General features: G+C 46.3%; 1 protein-coding gene across 1 annotated transcript in view; it reads right to left on the bottom strand.

Moving 5' to 3' along the window:
- The window catches only part of CYSTM1 (cysteine rich transmembrane module containing 1), a 55,577-nt gene extending 51,500 nt beyond the window's left edge, over positions 1 to 4,077 (bottom strand). Inside the window, exon 1 of the mRNA XM_045550959.1 lies at positions 3,879 to 4,077. The gene's annotated coding sequence lies outside the window, so the exon portion shown is untranslated. The remainder of the gene's footprint in view (positions 1 to 3,878) is intronic.
- Between the last annotated feature and the right edge of the window lie 10,720 nt (positions 4,078 to 14,797).

Here is a 14,797-nt window from a genome sequence, read left to right as displayed (position 1 = left end):
TTTCATAATTTCCCTTGTGTGCAAGAGCTATATCTGGCCAACAAAATGTCAGAAGTCTAAAAGATGGATGTCGTAATTCAGTAGTGTCCCTGGGCATATCAGCAAGCACTTGAATCCCTACTAGACTGAGAGACAGAACTGGTGGCATGATCTAGGGTAGGGAAATTTCAAAAGATGACTATTTCACTCCTCATCCAATTTAGTAAACAATATTATCCACTTCTGTCTCTAACAGAAGAGTTAATAACTAACACTGCTTAGGGGTGTGACACTTTCTGATAATACTCTTGCTGTTAAAAGGAGGCAGGATCAAAAGGTGCCAGCCCCACAGCCTACTGTGTTACTGGTGCACTCCAGGCACTCTAAAAGAGCCAAGACCTGGTTCACAGAGAGTAAAAAAGGGTAGTGAACAATTTGAGCTTATTTACATATCAAATGTAAACAGGGATTTAGGCCTAGGCCTCCAGATCTTTTTTTTTTTTGAGACAGAGTCTCATTCTGTTGCCCGGACTAGAGTGTCGTGGCATCAGCCTAGCTCACAGCAACCTCAAACTCCTGGGCTCGAGCAATCCTCCTGCCTCAGCCTCCCGAGTAGCTGGGACTACAGGCATGTACCACCATGCCTGGCTAATTTTTTCTACATATATATATATGTTTTTAGCTGTCCGTATAATTTCTTTCCTATTTTTAGTAGAGACGGGGTCTCGCTCTTACTCAGGCTGGTCTCGAACTCCTGAGCTCAAATAATCCGCCCACCTCGGCCTCCCAGAGTGCTAGGATTACAGGCGTGAGCCACTGCGCCCAGCTTCCAGATCTTGATTATAGGGGCCTTGGTAAGCCAAGCCCATATACTCTAGGAAAACAAAACAAACAAACAAACAAACAAACAAAAAACAACAGCAAAAAGACCTTAGAGTTTGAATAAGGCTTTTACAAAAACTTAGAACTTCTACCTCTTCATTTCATGATATCTCAAAATAAACCATTCATCCAAGAATTAAAATATTCTGCTTTGGACGAGCTCAAATTTCATATAAGCCTCTCATTAATTCTCCTCAGTAACTCTGTGAAGGGGGTACTGGCCATTATTTGGTTTAAGGTCGAGGAATGTTTACATGTCAAGAAAGCAGTGCCCTTCCGTGAGTTGGGTAACAAAGGTGAGGAGCTCAGAACTCTCCAGGCCACAGCCCTAGCCCTGCCTCTCACCTGGGCCCAGTTCTCCTTAAGTGAGAGCATTTCTGTTGAAGGCCAGTCTTGGTGTTTATTATAGCTTGTTTTTAAGGGAAACACACTAACATTTTTTTTTCCCGACAATAAAGTCTTAAGTTCTCTACCAACGGGAAAACTTGTGGGGGTGGCAGGGGTAAATGAAAGCGGAAAATTTCCAAAAACTCTTGGCCTACTTAACTGCCCTGACAGCACATAGTTATTTTGCTTGAGGGAGGAGGGGGTGGACTGTTTCCTTCCAAAGGAAGTATAATTAGTTGGCTAGTTCAAATATTATCAAAGAGATTTAGAAAATAGGTAACATTTTTTTTAATGTGTCCAAGACATCTAATTTTAGTGACTTTTTGTTTTTTTCTGAGACAGGGTCTTGCCCTGTCGCCTGGGCTACAGTGCAATGGCATCATCATAGCTCATTGCAACCTCAAACTCCTGCTTCAGCCTCAAGAGTAGCCAGGACTACATGCGCACACCACTGCCCCCAGCTAATTTTTCTATTTTTCATAGAGACGAGGTCTCACTTTTGCTCAGGCTGGTCTAATTTTTCTATTTTTTGTAGAAACGGGGGTTTTGCTCTTGCTCAGGCTGGTCTCAAACTCCTGGCCTCCCAAAGTGCTAGGATTACAGGCATTAGCCAACTGGCCTGGCCACTAATTTTCAGTGATTTTTAATATTAAGAGATTCCTACAATGCCCTTTAAAAATCACTATCATAATCCTTACCAATGACAGGAACACGGGGGCGGGGGGGCAGGAACTACTCTGGTCTTTTACACTTTGGGGCTTCTGTTACAGAGAAGGACTTCACTGATCTGACTAGAAGTTCCCTTTCCCCAGGCCCACCACTCTAGATTTGTGTCCCTTGAGTGCTACACGGGTTTCTACGTTTAGGCACAAACCAGCTGTGGCCACTTTCCTTAGCAATTCCCTAAACTGCCTTTTACTGTGCAAGATCCCTGGAGGCCCAATTCTGTTTTCTGGAGGCAAACAAATAACAAATTGGTAGGAAGGTTTAGCCATTTCGCTTCCTCCCAGAAAAAAGAAGTTGATAAGTTTCAACATAAAAGGAATTGCACTTTTTTTGGTCACAGCATCAGTAAGTTTCAGGGCTGGGAAAAATCATAAATCACCAAATCGTTCTACTTCACATAATCAAAATATCTTTCCTGTTTCTCAGGAAATTAGGACAAAATGGCCAATTCACACTTAAGCAGCCTTACACCGAGAAGCCCACAAGCTCAGAGAAGCTGGTAGGAAAGGACTCTGGGCTTGAGATTTTTGTTCTACAATTAACGAAGAGTATGGAATTCCTTTTAGTTCACCCAATGCCCGGTGTTCATGTTTTGGGTGCGATTCTCCTTTAATACTTTCCCCTTATTAAATCTCCTACCAGTCATTTGGGGGTTTGGATTTCACCTGGGGATAACTGAACTGGTCTTTGTAAGACACTCTGAAGGGCAAAGTGCTGTGGACGTTATAACCTCCTTACATACTGAAGGGAGACAAGCTCTCATCTAGTCATTAAAGCCAGTCAAATGAGATACAAGAAAATGAGCTGCCGTTGGGTGTGTCCTTTCTCTCATAAGAATTTTAAAAAATGCTAATGTGATTATTCCACAAAGTTTACATGTACCGAAACATCTCATTGTACCCTATAAATACACACAATCATTATCCGTTAATTTAAAAAATTTTAAAATCTGTTAACAATGGCTGCGGTGTTAAGGCACCTGCCTGCCTGTGTCCCCAACCCTATTTCATAAGCAGGGTTCGAGGACTCCCACCAGACCACGGTGTTGTCTCCTCTTCCGGAGTGTCACAACGTCCTCAGTGTCTCCCCGTCATAGTGTTCCCCTTTTACCCCAATCTAGCCGACATTTCAATGGCTCCCCACCACACACAAAGCCTTAGCTGGGCACTCGAGAGTTTTTTCCTAAACAGCCCTAAGCTAAGTCTCCAAACTTTATTTTCCAAAACAGCCCCAGCACGCAGCCCAGTTAATCACCAAATCGTTCTTCCCTTACCTCCAGCGTAAGGCCCATGGTCTCCTTTCCCAGGGGCCCCCTTTTCCCTTCCCCCTACTCTTCCAACCCCCTCTGCTACCAGATTAGTCCCCACCCCTCAAGACACCGCTCACATTTCACCTTCCCCAGCAGGTCTACTCCGATCCCAATCCGCCACTCTCAAAACCAGCCAGGATTCCCTTGCTCCCGCAACACCTTCTCCGATTACCCCCGGCCCTGGGCGCCGGCCTGGCGTCCCCCACCTGCTTCCAGTCCACCCCCGACCCCGGCTCGGAGCACGCACAGCAGCGCCTCAGAAACCGCAGCCCGAAGCGAAGAAACGCAGGAGCCTCCCGCGGCCGTCCTGGGAGACCGGGTGTGGCGAGCCCCGCTCCGAGCCCGCCGACTCCTGGTGGGGCAGGAACGGCAGAACCGCGGAGCGCCTTCGTCCAGCCCGAGAGGCCGGGCGGCCGGCGCGGGGCCGGGGAAGCCGCGAGCGCCCGCGGGGCGCCGGGAGGGCTCCCGCCCCTCCCCGGGGGCCGCGCGCGCCCCCGCCGGCTCTCAGGGCGCTCCGCGGGGAGCTCAGGGGCCCGTCCGCGCCTTACCCCTCCCCGGCCCCAGCGCGGCTCGGCCCGGGTCTGCCGCGCCTCACCTCTCCTCCCCACGGACCGGCTGGAGAATGGCGAGGTCGGGAAGCGAGGAGACCGCACTGCCCCGCGCCAGACTCGCCGCACCTGCCTCGGAGCGAGTGAGGAGCCGCCGCGCGCCTGACGTCACAGTCGCCCCGAGCGCCGCGAGCCCTGAGTCACCTGATCACCCTGGCAACGCGCGCGGGGAGGGGCGAGGCGAGGGGCGGTGTCACAGCACAAGCCCCGCCCCCGGCCCCTGGGCCTCAGGGCTGTGCCCCGAGGGCTCTGCGGCCATAGGCGCCGCGGGGACGCGACGTTGGCCTCTCGCGTCTCCGAGTGCGACGGATACCTGAGACCTCCACAGGCATCCTCCTCGGGCCGGATTGGTTCTGAGACTCCGACAGATACCCTCTCGCCGCTAGTGCGGCGCTGGGAGACAAGGCCACGGTCCCTGGGGCACCCTGCTCAGGGCGTGGCGCGCGAGGTTTCCTGCGGGCTGCTGGCCCCTCGTGACTTTCGGTCTAGAGCCAGCTAGTTTTGAAGGCTTTCTCCCCGAGCTGTACCTGGGAGGACTGGGGCTGAAGCTGATAACTGGATTGCTCTCTTTGGCAACTTTCCCCCATAAACCGTGCAGCAAGCAGTGCAGCCAGTACTTAAGAGCGTGATAAGACTACATTCATGTCCGGAGGGGGAATGGGAGAGGCCCAAGCTAGGGCCTTCTGTCCTGAAGGTCTTCATCTCCTATTCCAACAGGAAGAGAAATCACTGAAAAGCTCCCAGAGTAAGGCCTAGAACAAGCTTGCAAGTCCTACTTGCAAAAATTTTATTTTTCATTTTAGAAATTGATTTTCTCTTCATATTCCTCCCCTGGCTTGCTATAATGATGTGCCTACCTATCCCTTGTGACTCTCCTGTCTCCTCAAATAGACCATCAGCTTCAAAATGAAAATTTAACACCCCATGGAGGTCTCAGTTTGAGAGCCACTGCTTATCTCATCCCTTCTCTTCTTGCTGACTGATTTTCATTTAAGTTTTACTCTCTTAATCTCTGCACTGCCATAAAAGTTTCATATATGTTGTCCTTCCCTCTCAGAGCATGGAATCTTAGACCCAGAAGTTAGTTTATAATCACTAGTACTTATAGTGATTATAAGTACTAAAACTAATAGTTTATAATCACTATAACTTCTAGTGAGCACCTTTTGGTGTCAGGCAGTGGGCAATGCCAGGTTGATTGAGACATGGTCCTTGAAGATCAAAAGTGCACGGGTGGTGTATCTTATATCCAAGCACCATTTGTTTTGTTTATTATTTACTTAATTGTTTTAAGTGGCACTTTTTTGCTTTCATTTATTTTTTAAAGAAACCAGCATATAAATGGGAAAGAAGACAGTTGCGAAAGGTAAAGAATCATGGCTCTAGACAGAGAGAGCTGTGCTAACAGGAAAGAAAAGATTGAAAACATGAGCTTAGGTCCCAAGGATCAGAAAAGAGTGGGCAGGAAGATGGTGGGAACAGGACAGAGGCAGCCAGACCTGGGGTGTTTGGCAGATCTAGGGAGGGGCTTAGAGGTGGGGGGGGGAAGTTGGGCCAGAATGAGGTTTGAGGGATCCAGTGGAGGAGGAAAGTGGTAGGAGCAGAGAATGGAGGAGGGGTTGGAAAGAAAGGACAAGTGGACAGTGGTTTGAGAAGGGGTTGCAGAAAGGGGGGACAAGCTCAGCCTCCTGAGTAGCAGTGACTACAGTTGTGGGCCACCACACCTGGCTAATTTTTTTATTTTTTGTAGAGACGAGGTCTCACTCTTGCTCAGGCTGATCTCGAACTCCTGACCTCAAGCAATCCTCCCGCCTCCACCTCCTGGAGTGCTGGGATTACAGGCATGAGCCACTGTTTCCTGCCCCACTTTTTCTGTAAAATGGGGATATAATACCTACCTCACAAGACTGTCATAAACTTTAGTTGAATTCTAAGGCAAAGAAAGAGAATGCAGATTCATAATAGTTTTTAAAGGGCCATTTAAAAAAACCATTATGTTTTCACTGGACCCCATTTATTCACTCAACAGTTGGATGAAAGAGTCTCTTGGGTGCCCTGAGTGCACTCAGCACTGATGGATATGAAAGAAGCAAGTACCCTGGCTTGGTCCTCCAGGCATCACTCCTGATATGAAGATGAGACAACATAAGACCTTGCCAGGCTGCTGTGAAATTGAATGCTAAACTAACTATGTTATGCCCTTCTTTGCCCTCAGTGTTCATGGAATTGGGGGCCATGCCAGCTGCATTGGCTAAGGGGGGCTGCATGAAAGGGTCTGGAGCAGAACCTTGAAGGATAGGCAGGATCTGGAGAAGTGGTAGGTGAAGAGAGCATTCTGGGTCTGGGGGATGACCTGAACACCTAGGGCAGGGGCTCAGTAAATATTTGCTGGATGAATGAATGAATGAACAAATAACAATGAAATTATTGGCATACAGTATAATCAGCCTGGTGGCTTTGTTGAATGAATGAATGAATGATTATATATAAGCAAAGACAATGAAATTAGAGAATGGTAGGCGTAGCCATAAGACCAGCTTAACTGGACTATAAAAATTGGAGAGCTGTGAGATATAACATAGAGACAGAGCAGACTATGGAAGAACTTTTGAGACAGAAGAATCTTCTGGTACAAGCATGGGGTCTGGATCCAGAGTGACAGGATTGCATTCAGATTCCTTCACTTATTGAGTGACCTTGAATGAGTTCTCAACCTCTTTGTACATAAGTTTCCTCATCTAAAAAAGTAGGGATAAGATTGGTGTCATTTTGAGGATTAACTGAGAAACCTGTGAAACCTATGTGCGTGGTACACAGGTAAGTGCTCCAAACTGTTAGCTTTTATAATTAGTTTTATTAAGGGCTGAGCAGAAGAGGATAGATTCAATATGAAAACCGTAGGGAATCATGAAGTTCCTTGAAGTGGGAAGTGGGAATGGAATGCAGTGTTTTGTGAAGGATCATTTCACAGCAGTATTCAGGCTGGGTCGGATGGGAAGGTAGGGCCATGGCAAAGGTGCCACCCCAAAGGGTGAAGAAGGGCTGACCAAGGACTAGAGGCAACTCCTGGAAATGAGAAAGCCTGTCCACTGGCTGGTGTGTGTGTGGAAGCTGGAGCCTGGTATGCACAGCCCCTCAGTGGCTCTATTCGATGAATGTCTTCAAAGGCTGCACAAATTGAACAACATCTTTTTGGAGCTCACAGGCTCAATGGCAAATGCTAGCAGAATTCCCTTCAGTCAAGTACAAAGAGTTGAAAGCACTAGAGAAGTCCACCAAGACGTGGCCTCTGGCTAATTTCAATGTCTGCTCTTCCTACCCCTCATGGGAGCAAAGGGATAGATGGGAAAAGAATGCCAATGAGTGTGGCTAGCATGTGCACAAAACCTAGGAATGACTGATCAGAGTCTTCCTTCATGTAGGGGCATGAAAGAAAAGAGAAAAAAATTACACTTCTCCTGTTTCCTAGCCCACTGCTCTAATGGAAGTTGGGGTGCATGTGAAGGAGAAAGAGGCAAAATCATCCCTTGTTTCTAGCCATAGTTCAAGGTTTTGATTTTCACCTGAGCAGTGGGTCTCACAGATTTGTGCCTCTTTTTCTGATCTACCCTTTTAAATTCCAATTTGCTAGTCAAATACTGAAGCACTATTTCAAATTAGTTTAAGAAAGAGGGAGAGATATTGTATTAACTCATGAAACCAAAACTCCAGTGGTGGATGAGGTATAGCTGGACCCAGGCATCTTTATTCAAAGGATTTGTTCTGTAAAATTCAGTCAGAAGGCCACATTCAAGGATCCAGAAGGCCAAAAACTTGCTTTTTGTGTGGGTTTGGCCAGAGAATGTGACGCATTGGCTAGATACAGTTCTTCTCTGGAGCTGGGGCTGAACTCAGCCTCTCCCAAATCCCACAGGTGACAGTGTGGAAGGAATGGCTTCCCAAGGAAAATTGAAGTTTAGTTACCAGAAATAGGAGGAATGGATGCTAAGCAAACAAAAAACACAGCTGACCCCTACAGGCCACCAATGCTACAACCACAAGCCTAGTGAAAGCTCCTGTGAGCTCCAGTAATATAATACTCCAATCAGCTTGAATTTGCTTGGGAATCAGCTCACCTTCTCTTGTATTTCCAGGAAAGTTGCATCTAATGGGGAGCAAACTCTGCCACGCAGAGGTTGAGCCATGTTGAGATCATGACGCAGAACCTGCCATTGGTTTTACCCAAGTGCTCTTTTGCTCTAGAAATATTGCTTCTGAGGAAAAGGTTTCAGGGAGCATGTAATGCTTTAAATGTGTTTGTACAGTACCTTGAGTTCTCCAGGGGCATCACATAAATGTATGTGGGGGGTTTTTTTTGTTTGTTTGTTTTTGAGACAGAGTCTTACTCTGTTGCCCAGGCTAGAGTGCCGTGGCGTCAGCCTAGCTCACAGCAACCTCAAACTCCTGGGCTTAAGCGATCCTCCTGCCTCAGCCTCCCAAGTAGCTGGGACTATAGGCATGCGCCACCATGCCTGGCTAATTTTTTCTATATATATTTTTAGTTGTCCAGATAATTTCTTTCTAGTTTTAGTAGAGATGGGGGTCTCGCTGTTGCTCAGGCTGGTCTCGAACTCCTGACCTCGAGCGATCTACCCACTTCGGCCTCCCACAGTGCTAGGATTACAGGCGTGAGGCACCGTGCCCAGCCTGTATGTGTTTTTAATTGTGAGTTTTGAAGCACTGATTCCTGAAGTGGACTGGCCTTTTGATAGTGATCTTAAAAAATCTCCCCTATAGGAGAATACAGTTTTTTCCCAGGCTGTAACTGAACTGACTATGGCAATGAAGATGCATCAACTCTGAAGCACCTCCCTGCTTTTAATCTTTTAAAGAATTAAGGAAAGAAATTTGGCACATGTAAATTAGAAATAATCAGCCTGTAAGTCTATTTGCATTTATATTTATAAAACAGACCAATGATAACTTAGCACATGACATAAGAAGAATAAGAAGCCAGCAAAACAATAAATCCACATATTCAACACATTTACTGAGCACCTACCACGTGCTAGGCACAGTGGCTCGTGCCTGTAATCCTAGCACTTTGGAAGGCCAAGGTGGGAGGATCACTTGAGGCCAGGAGTTTAAGAGCAGCCTGGGAAACATAGACCCTGTCTCTACAAAAAATAAAAAATCAGCCAGGCATGGTGGCACACCTGTAGTCCCAGCTACCTGGGAGGTTGAGGTGGGAAGATTGCTTGAGCCCAGGAGTCTGGGCTGCAGTGAGCTATGATTGTGCCACTGCACTCCAGCTCAGGTGACAAAGCAAGACCCTATCTCAAAAAAAAAAAAAATCCTTATATGAAGCTTACATTACAGTAGATGCATCCATTTGTATATGTATAACCATCTTCAAGTCTCCTCTGTGTCATTGACAAGAAATAGTACTATATACCAATAAATACGCATGGCGAATCCTCAGTCCGTGCTTCCTCTATGCCAGGCTTTCTGCCAGTGCTCTGCATACATCATCTCATTATTATCTTCTTTGTAAGGATTAAAAATAGCCTTTAGAGAGATGCAGACACCTGTTCAAGGAGCCACAGGAAGTAAGTGGTGGAGTCAAGACTGGAACCCCTGTATCCATATCTGCCTTTTAGCTTGAACTTTCTTTTAGGGTACAGATGGGGGATTATGGGGAATGGTAGGGACTATGGCGAACTGGAGAACAAGCTCTGTGCAAAGGGAGCAGCTATTCTTCAGGTCCAGTCACTTGTCACAGGGGAATATGGCTCAGTGTGGCCAGGTTTTCTGATTTTTCAAGAGAAGCCAGCAAACAGGATTTTGACATGAAAACCAAACCAAATCTCTCTGGGCATAATTCAGGCCACAGATCTGCGCCTCTGTAAGAGGTCACACTGTGTCCAGGAGGGTTACTGGGAGATAGGATTGCAGATAACAACCTTGAAACTGAAAGTGGGTAGAAAACCACAAGTACATCTGTGGCGCTTACACAAAGTGTTTCTCAGGTTGATTTTCAAAGACTAAGGTAGAAGAATGGGGCCCTTATTTACCCAAAAAGCAAAGTCCTTATTGAAGGTAACAGGGAGGGAGCAGCTAGAGCACTCCAAACCCCCAACAGTGGGGGAGGTTGGCATGGAACCATCTTACGCTGCTGGGCTGACGGGCCACGCTTACGTGAAAGGGAAAATTTAACTTCAGGGCGGGCTTCATGTTACATGTGAGGCCCTAATAATGATCATTATGTTGTCAGCACATGAGACATGATTCAAAATAATTCTCCTAAAAGTCACATTCTACTCGCTTCCTGGTCCTTCTTTGCCTCTTCTACCCAGTGGCCTCCCACACTCAGCAAGCCTTTCCTTTTCCCCACCCATTTGCCAAGGCATGGCAGCCACAGGACAACATCTGGAGGTCTCATCACCAGGGTGGTCTGTAACTGGAATGGAGTTGGTCATCCGGTGGTGACAGCTCCTCTTCCTGTCCTGCCCTTCAAAGGGAGAGAGAGAGAGGGAGCACAGAATAGCTTCCATGTTTAAAAAACATTTGTACCATCAACAGACTGAAACTCTGCAAGACAATAGTCTTACTTAAAAAGTGTAAAGGAATTCCTATCCTTCTGATCTTAACAAGATCAGAAAACCTCTGTTTACTACAAGAATTGTTTCAGAAAGGGAAATGAAATCTGGCACATGAAAAAAAAAAAACCATTTCTATCTGCTCTTAAGATAGTAACTTTGCAGCCATATGCCATGTGTATTTCATCATAGCAAAACAGTACTGTAGTGCACTGGGGACAGATTTGCTGTTGCTGCTGCTGCTGCTGCTCCCGCCTGCACTACCTCCTTCTGTTGCTTGGATAGAGCTGAGGCATGTGGTACTGTTGTGAGATTCTTAGAAGATCCAGGCAAGTATTCCTGGCTGGGGACCCTACAACTTGGTTTGCACCATGAGACTCTGAATCTCAGCTCCTCTGAGTCCTGGTGACCTTCTTTTTGGAAGACACATTCAGAAAGGATTTAGATACATTCTAAAAGGGATGGGACAAAGGAAACTTGTACTCTTCCCCGTCCGCCCCTTGCTTGGAAGATCATTTAAGATTAAGGGATGAAGTGACTTTTCCCACTGCAGGGGAGGTGGGGCAATGCTATGATTAGAAATGTCCAGAGACCTGTGTTCCAGCCTTGGTTCCCCTATATCCTCACTTCAGGACCCAGCACAATTTACTAAACCTTTTTTGAGCCTCCGTTTTCTCATCTGCAAAATGGGAATAATAATAGGACCAACCACATACAGCTGTTTGTAAGAGTTAATCAGGTGAGACACTGTGTCGCAGGAGCCGTTCCCTTTGCACAGAACTTGTTCTCCAGTTCACTGTGGCCGCCAGTCCTTCCCTTCCTGCCTCCCCATCCACACCCTAGGAAAGGATACAGGTGGAAAGGCGGGTCCGCGTTCCAGTCTTGACCCTATCACTCACTTCTGTAACTCCTTGAGCAGGTGATCAGGAGTCATTGTTATGTATGACAACCAGGGCCACTCTATCACAGTTCTTCAGCTGCAGTAGTGGAGACACATGCTACCTTTGCTCCCGTCACATCCAGATCCTTGTTTTTTAAAATGCTACCTTTGCCTGAATCTCTGAGCTGCTTCGGCCACAGTCCAGGTGATAGTATGTTCATCCTGCCTCCCCCTTCAGGGCCCTAGAGAGGCCAAATTGGCAGCCTGGAAGGCATGGAGTCCACCTGGCATCAGAGTGGAAAGTGTCACTTTTTATGTGTGCAGATTCCTGGGCTTCCTCCTAGACCCACTGCCCAGGAAACTTCAGGTGTAACAAGCATGGGAGTAGATGCCCACGAAAATTAGCATTTATGGTCCTCTGGTGCCTCAAGGTCTGGAGATCTTTTCCTCAACCTACACAGCCCCAATCTCCTCATCAGTGTCATCACAGCTCACAGCAACCTCAAATTCCTGGGCTCAAGTGATCTTCCTGCCACAGCCTCCCAGGTAGCTGGGACTACAGGTGCACACCACCGTGCCCAGCTAATCAAATTCCAAAACTTTATCAGGGCTGATAAGGCCCCGCATAATCTGGAGCAGAGTGGGGGCAGAGGCGTAAGAGGTCAGGAGAGAGGGTCTGGCAGGCCTCAGAAATGAGTTTGAAATGTATTCTGAGTTCAATGGAAAACCACTGGAAGCTTTTAAGAAGGGTTATGACTTGGTCTTATTTATGTTTTCATAGTCATTTGGGGAACTATTACACACCTATGAGTATGGCTAAAAATTGAAAACAAGAACAAAAAAAGTGGTGCTATCCAGTGCTGGCAGGAATGCAGAGCAGCTGCAACTCTCGGGCGCTGCTGGTGGGAATGCGAAACAGTGAAGTCAGTTTGCAAGAGGTTGGCCATTTCTCATTAGGGTAAATACACACTCACCATGCAGCCCAGCAATCCCACTTGTAGATGTTTACCCAAAGTGACCTGAAACATGTTCACAAAAAAACCTGTAAACGAATGTTTACAGTAACTTTATAATTGTCAAAACCTGGAAACAATTCAAATATCCTTTAACTGGTAAATGATTAAACTGTGGTAGATCCATATAAAAAGGAATGAACTATTGATAATACATGCAACAACCTCGAGGGACCTCAAGGGCATTATGCTTAGTGGAAAAATTCAATATCAAAGCCTCACACACTATATGATTTTGTGTATATAATAGTCTCAAAATGACAAAACTACAGAGGTGGAGAACAGATTAGTGGATGCCAAAGGACAGGGAGGGGGACAGGGAGGGGGACATGGAGGCATGAAGTGGGAATGGATGTGAATAGAAAGAGGTGGCCCTACAGAGTTTTTTGTGGTGATATAACAGCTATCTATCCTGACTGTGGTGGTAGTTACATGAATCTATACATGGGATAAAAGTGCACAGCTTTTTTCTTTTTTGAGACAGAGTCTCACTCTCTTGCCTGGGCTAGAGTGAGTGCCGTGGCATCAGCCTAGCTCACAACAACCTCAAACTCCTGGGCTCAAGTGATCCTCCTGCCTCAGCCTCCCAGGTAGCTGGGACTACAGGCATGTGCCACCATGCCTGGCTAATTTGTTCTATTTTTAGTTGTTTGGCTAATTTCTTTCTATTTTTAGTAGAGACAGGGTCTCGCTCTTGCTCAGGCTGGTCCCGAACTCCTGAGCTCAAATGATCCTCCCGCCTCGGCCTCCCAGAGTGCTAGGATTACAGGAGTGAGCCACCGTGCCTGGCCCACAGCTTTTTAAATATACACACCCACACCCACACCCACAAACGAATGCAGGTGAAAACTAAATAAGGTCTGTAGTCTAGTTAGTAGTAATGTAGCAATGTCAATTTTCTGATTTTAATATTGTACTACAGCTCTATATAAGATGTCACCATTGGGGGGCGCTGGGGAAAGGGTACAGGAAGATATTATTTTTGCAACTTCCTGTGAGTCTATAATTATTCAAAATAAAAAGTTGAGAAATAAAACGCTAGCAGGTAGGTAGAAAGCTACAAAAGACTTTTTCCTTTAATTGGGGAAATTTGCAAATGGATGGGTATTGGATGACATTTGGGAATTACTGCCAACTTTCTTAAGTGTGATAATATATGCTTATCACATGTCCACATTCTTAGATGGTATATGTTGAAGTTTTAGAGGTGAAGTGTCAAAGTGTCTACAACTTGCAGTGGTTCAGCAAATATATGCTTATGTATATACATCAGTTTAAAATATGGCAAAATGCAGACAATTAGGTGGGAGCTCTTTGAGTGATTTTAGGAACCAGCAACAGCTCCAGGAAGTGGCACCTGGATGCTTCAACAGAGGCCCAGGTAAAGGTGTCTACCATTCTCCTGAGACTTATAAATCAAAATCAAACTCCTTTTCCATGCTGCAAAGACTAGATCATTTAACAACAACAAAAAAAAAAAAAAAAAAAGGAAAGAAAGAAAGGTGTTGGTAATTTCCTTTGCAGACTTAAAATGCTAAATAAACAGGACAGTCTGTTTTACAACATAATAATAACTACTATTTATTAGGGGCTTTCTCAGCGCCGGGTCCCTTTACAGGCACCATGTTATCCTCACAGCACTTGAATGCAGTAGCTATCGTTAGTAGCCCCATTGTACAGGTGAGGAAGCTGAGGCTCAGAGAGGTGAGGTGACTTGCCCTTGGCCGCATCCTGGGGTGCTCTGATGGCAGGCTCTGCACCTATCTGCTTTACCACGTGGCTGCTTGCAGAGCCCTCCTTCTCCCCTTCAGCCATTAGCCCTACCCCTAGCCCTGCCCTGGAACAGCCTTAGGTAGAGTCACTGCGGGTCAGGCAGCACCATTCCAGCCATAGACATCTTTTCCTCTGGCAGAGAATGGGAATGTTCTCTCTGCAGTGGGGTGGGTGGTTGCAACTAGGTCAAATATGGGAGGGAAGGGGAGAACATGCAGAAAACACCAGATGCTCTTTCAAGCTTTAAAAAAAAAAACCACAGGCATTAGGGAACACAGATTTTTATCACAGTCTGTTTCATCAGGAGGGAGAAGGGGGAAGGAGAAGAGCAGGTTGTGGAGTGAAAAAAGGGTGAGGTTGGGGGCCCAATGATAATGACAATAAAGATGGCAATGATGACAACAATAATAGCAGACACTCCACGCAAATTCTCTGAGGTCACCTCACTAACTCTACAGTTTAACTACTACTACTGTCATTCCCATTTTCAGATTAGAAAACTGAGGCCCTGAAAGTACACTACATCATATGTTTTCATATGTACAGACTCGTACATAAATACATCGAATGAAGTCAGGAAGGACACACATTGAACTAATAACGGGGGCAGGGGAGGGAGGTGTGAGAAAGGTGGGAGCTTTGGCTTCTCATTGCTTTGTGAT

Source organism: Lemur catta, chromosome 5 (genome assembly GCF_020740605.2).
Source record: "Lemur catta isolate mLemCat1 chromosome 5, mLemCat1.pri, whole genome shotgun sequence".
NCBI classification, from domain to species: domain Eukaryota; kingdom Metazoa; phylum Chordata; class Mammalia; order Primates; family Lemuridae; genus Lemur; species Lemur catta.
Note: the sequence above shows the minus strand (reverse complement) of the source record. Positions and strands in the feature narration are given on the sequence as shown.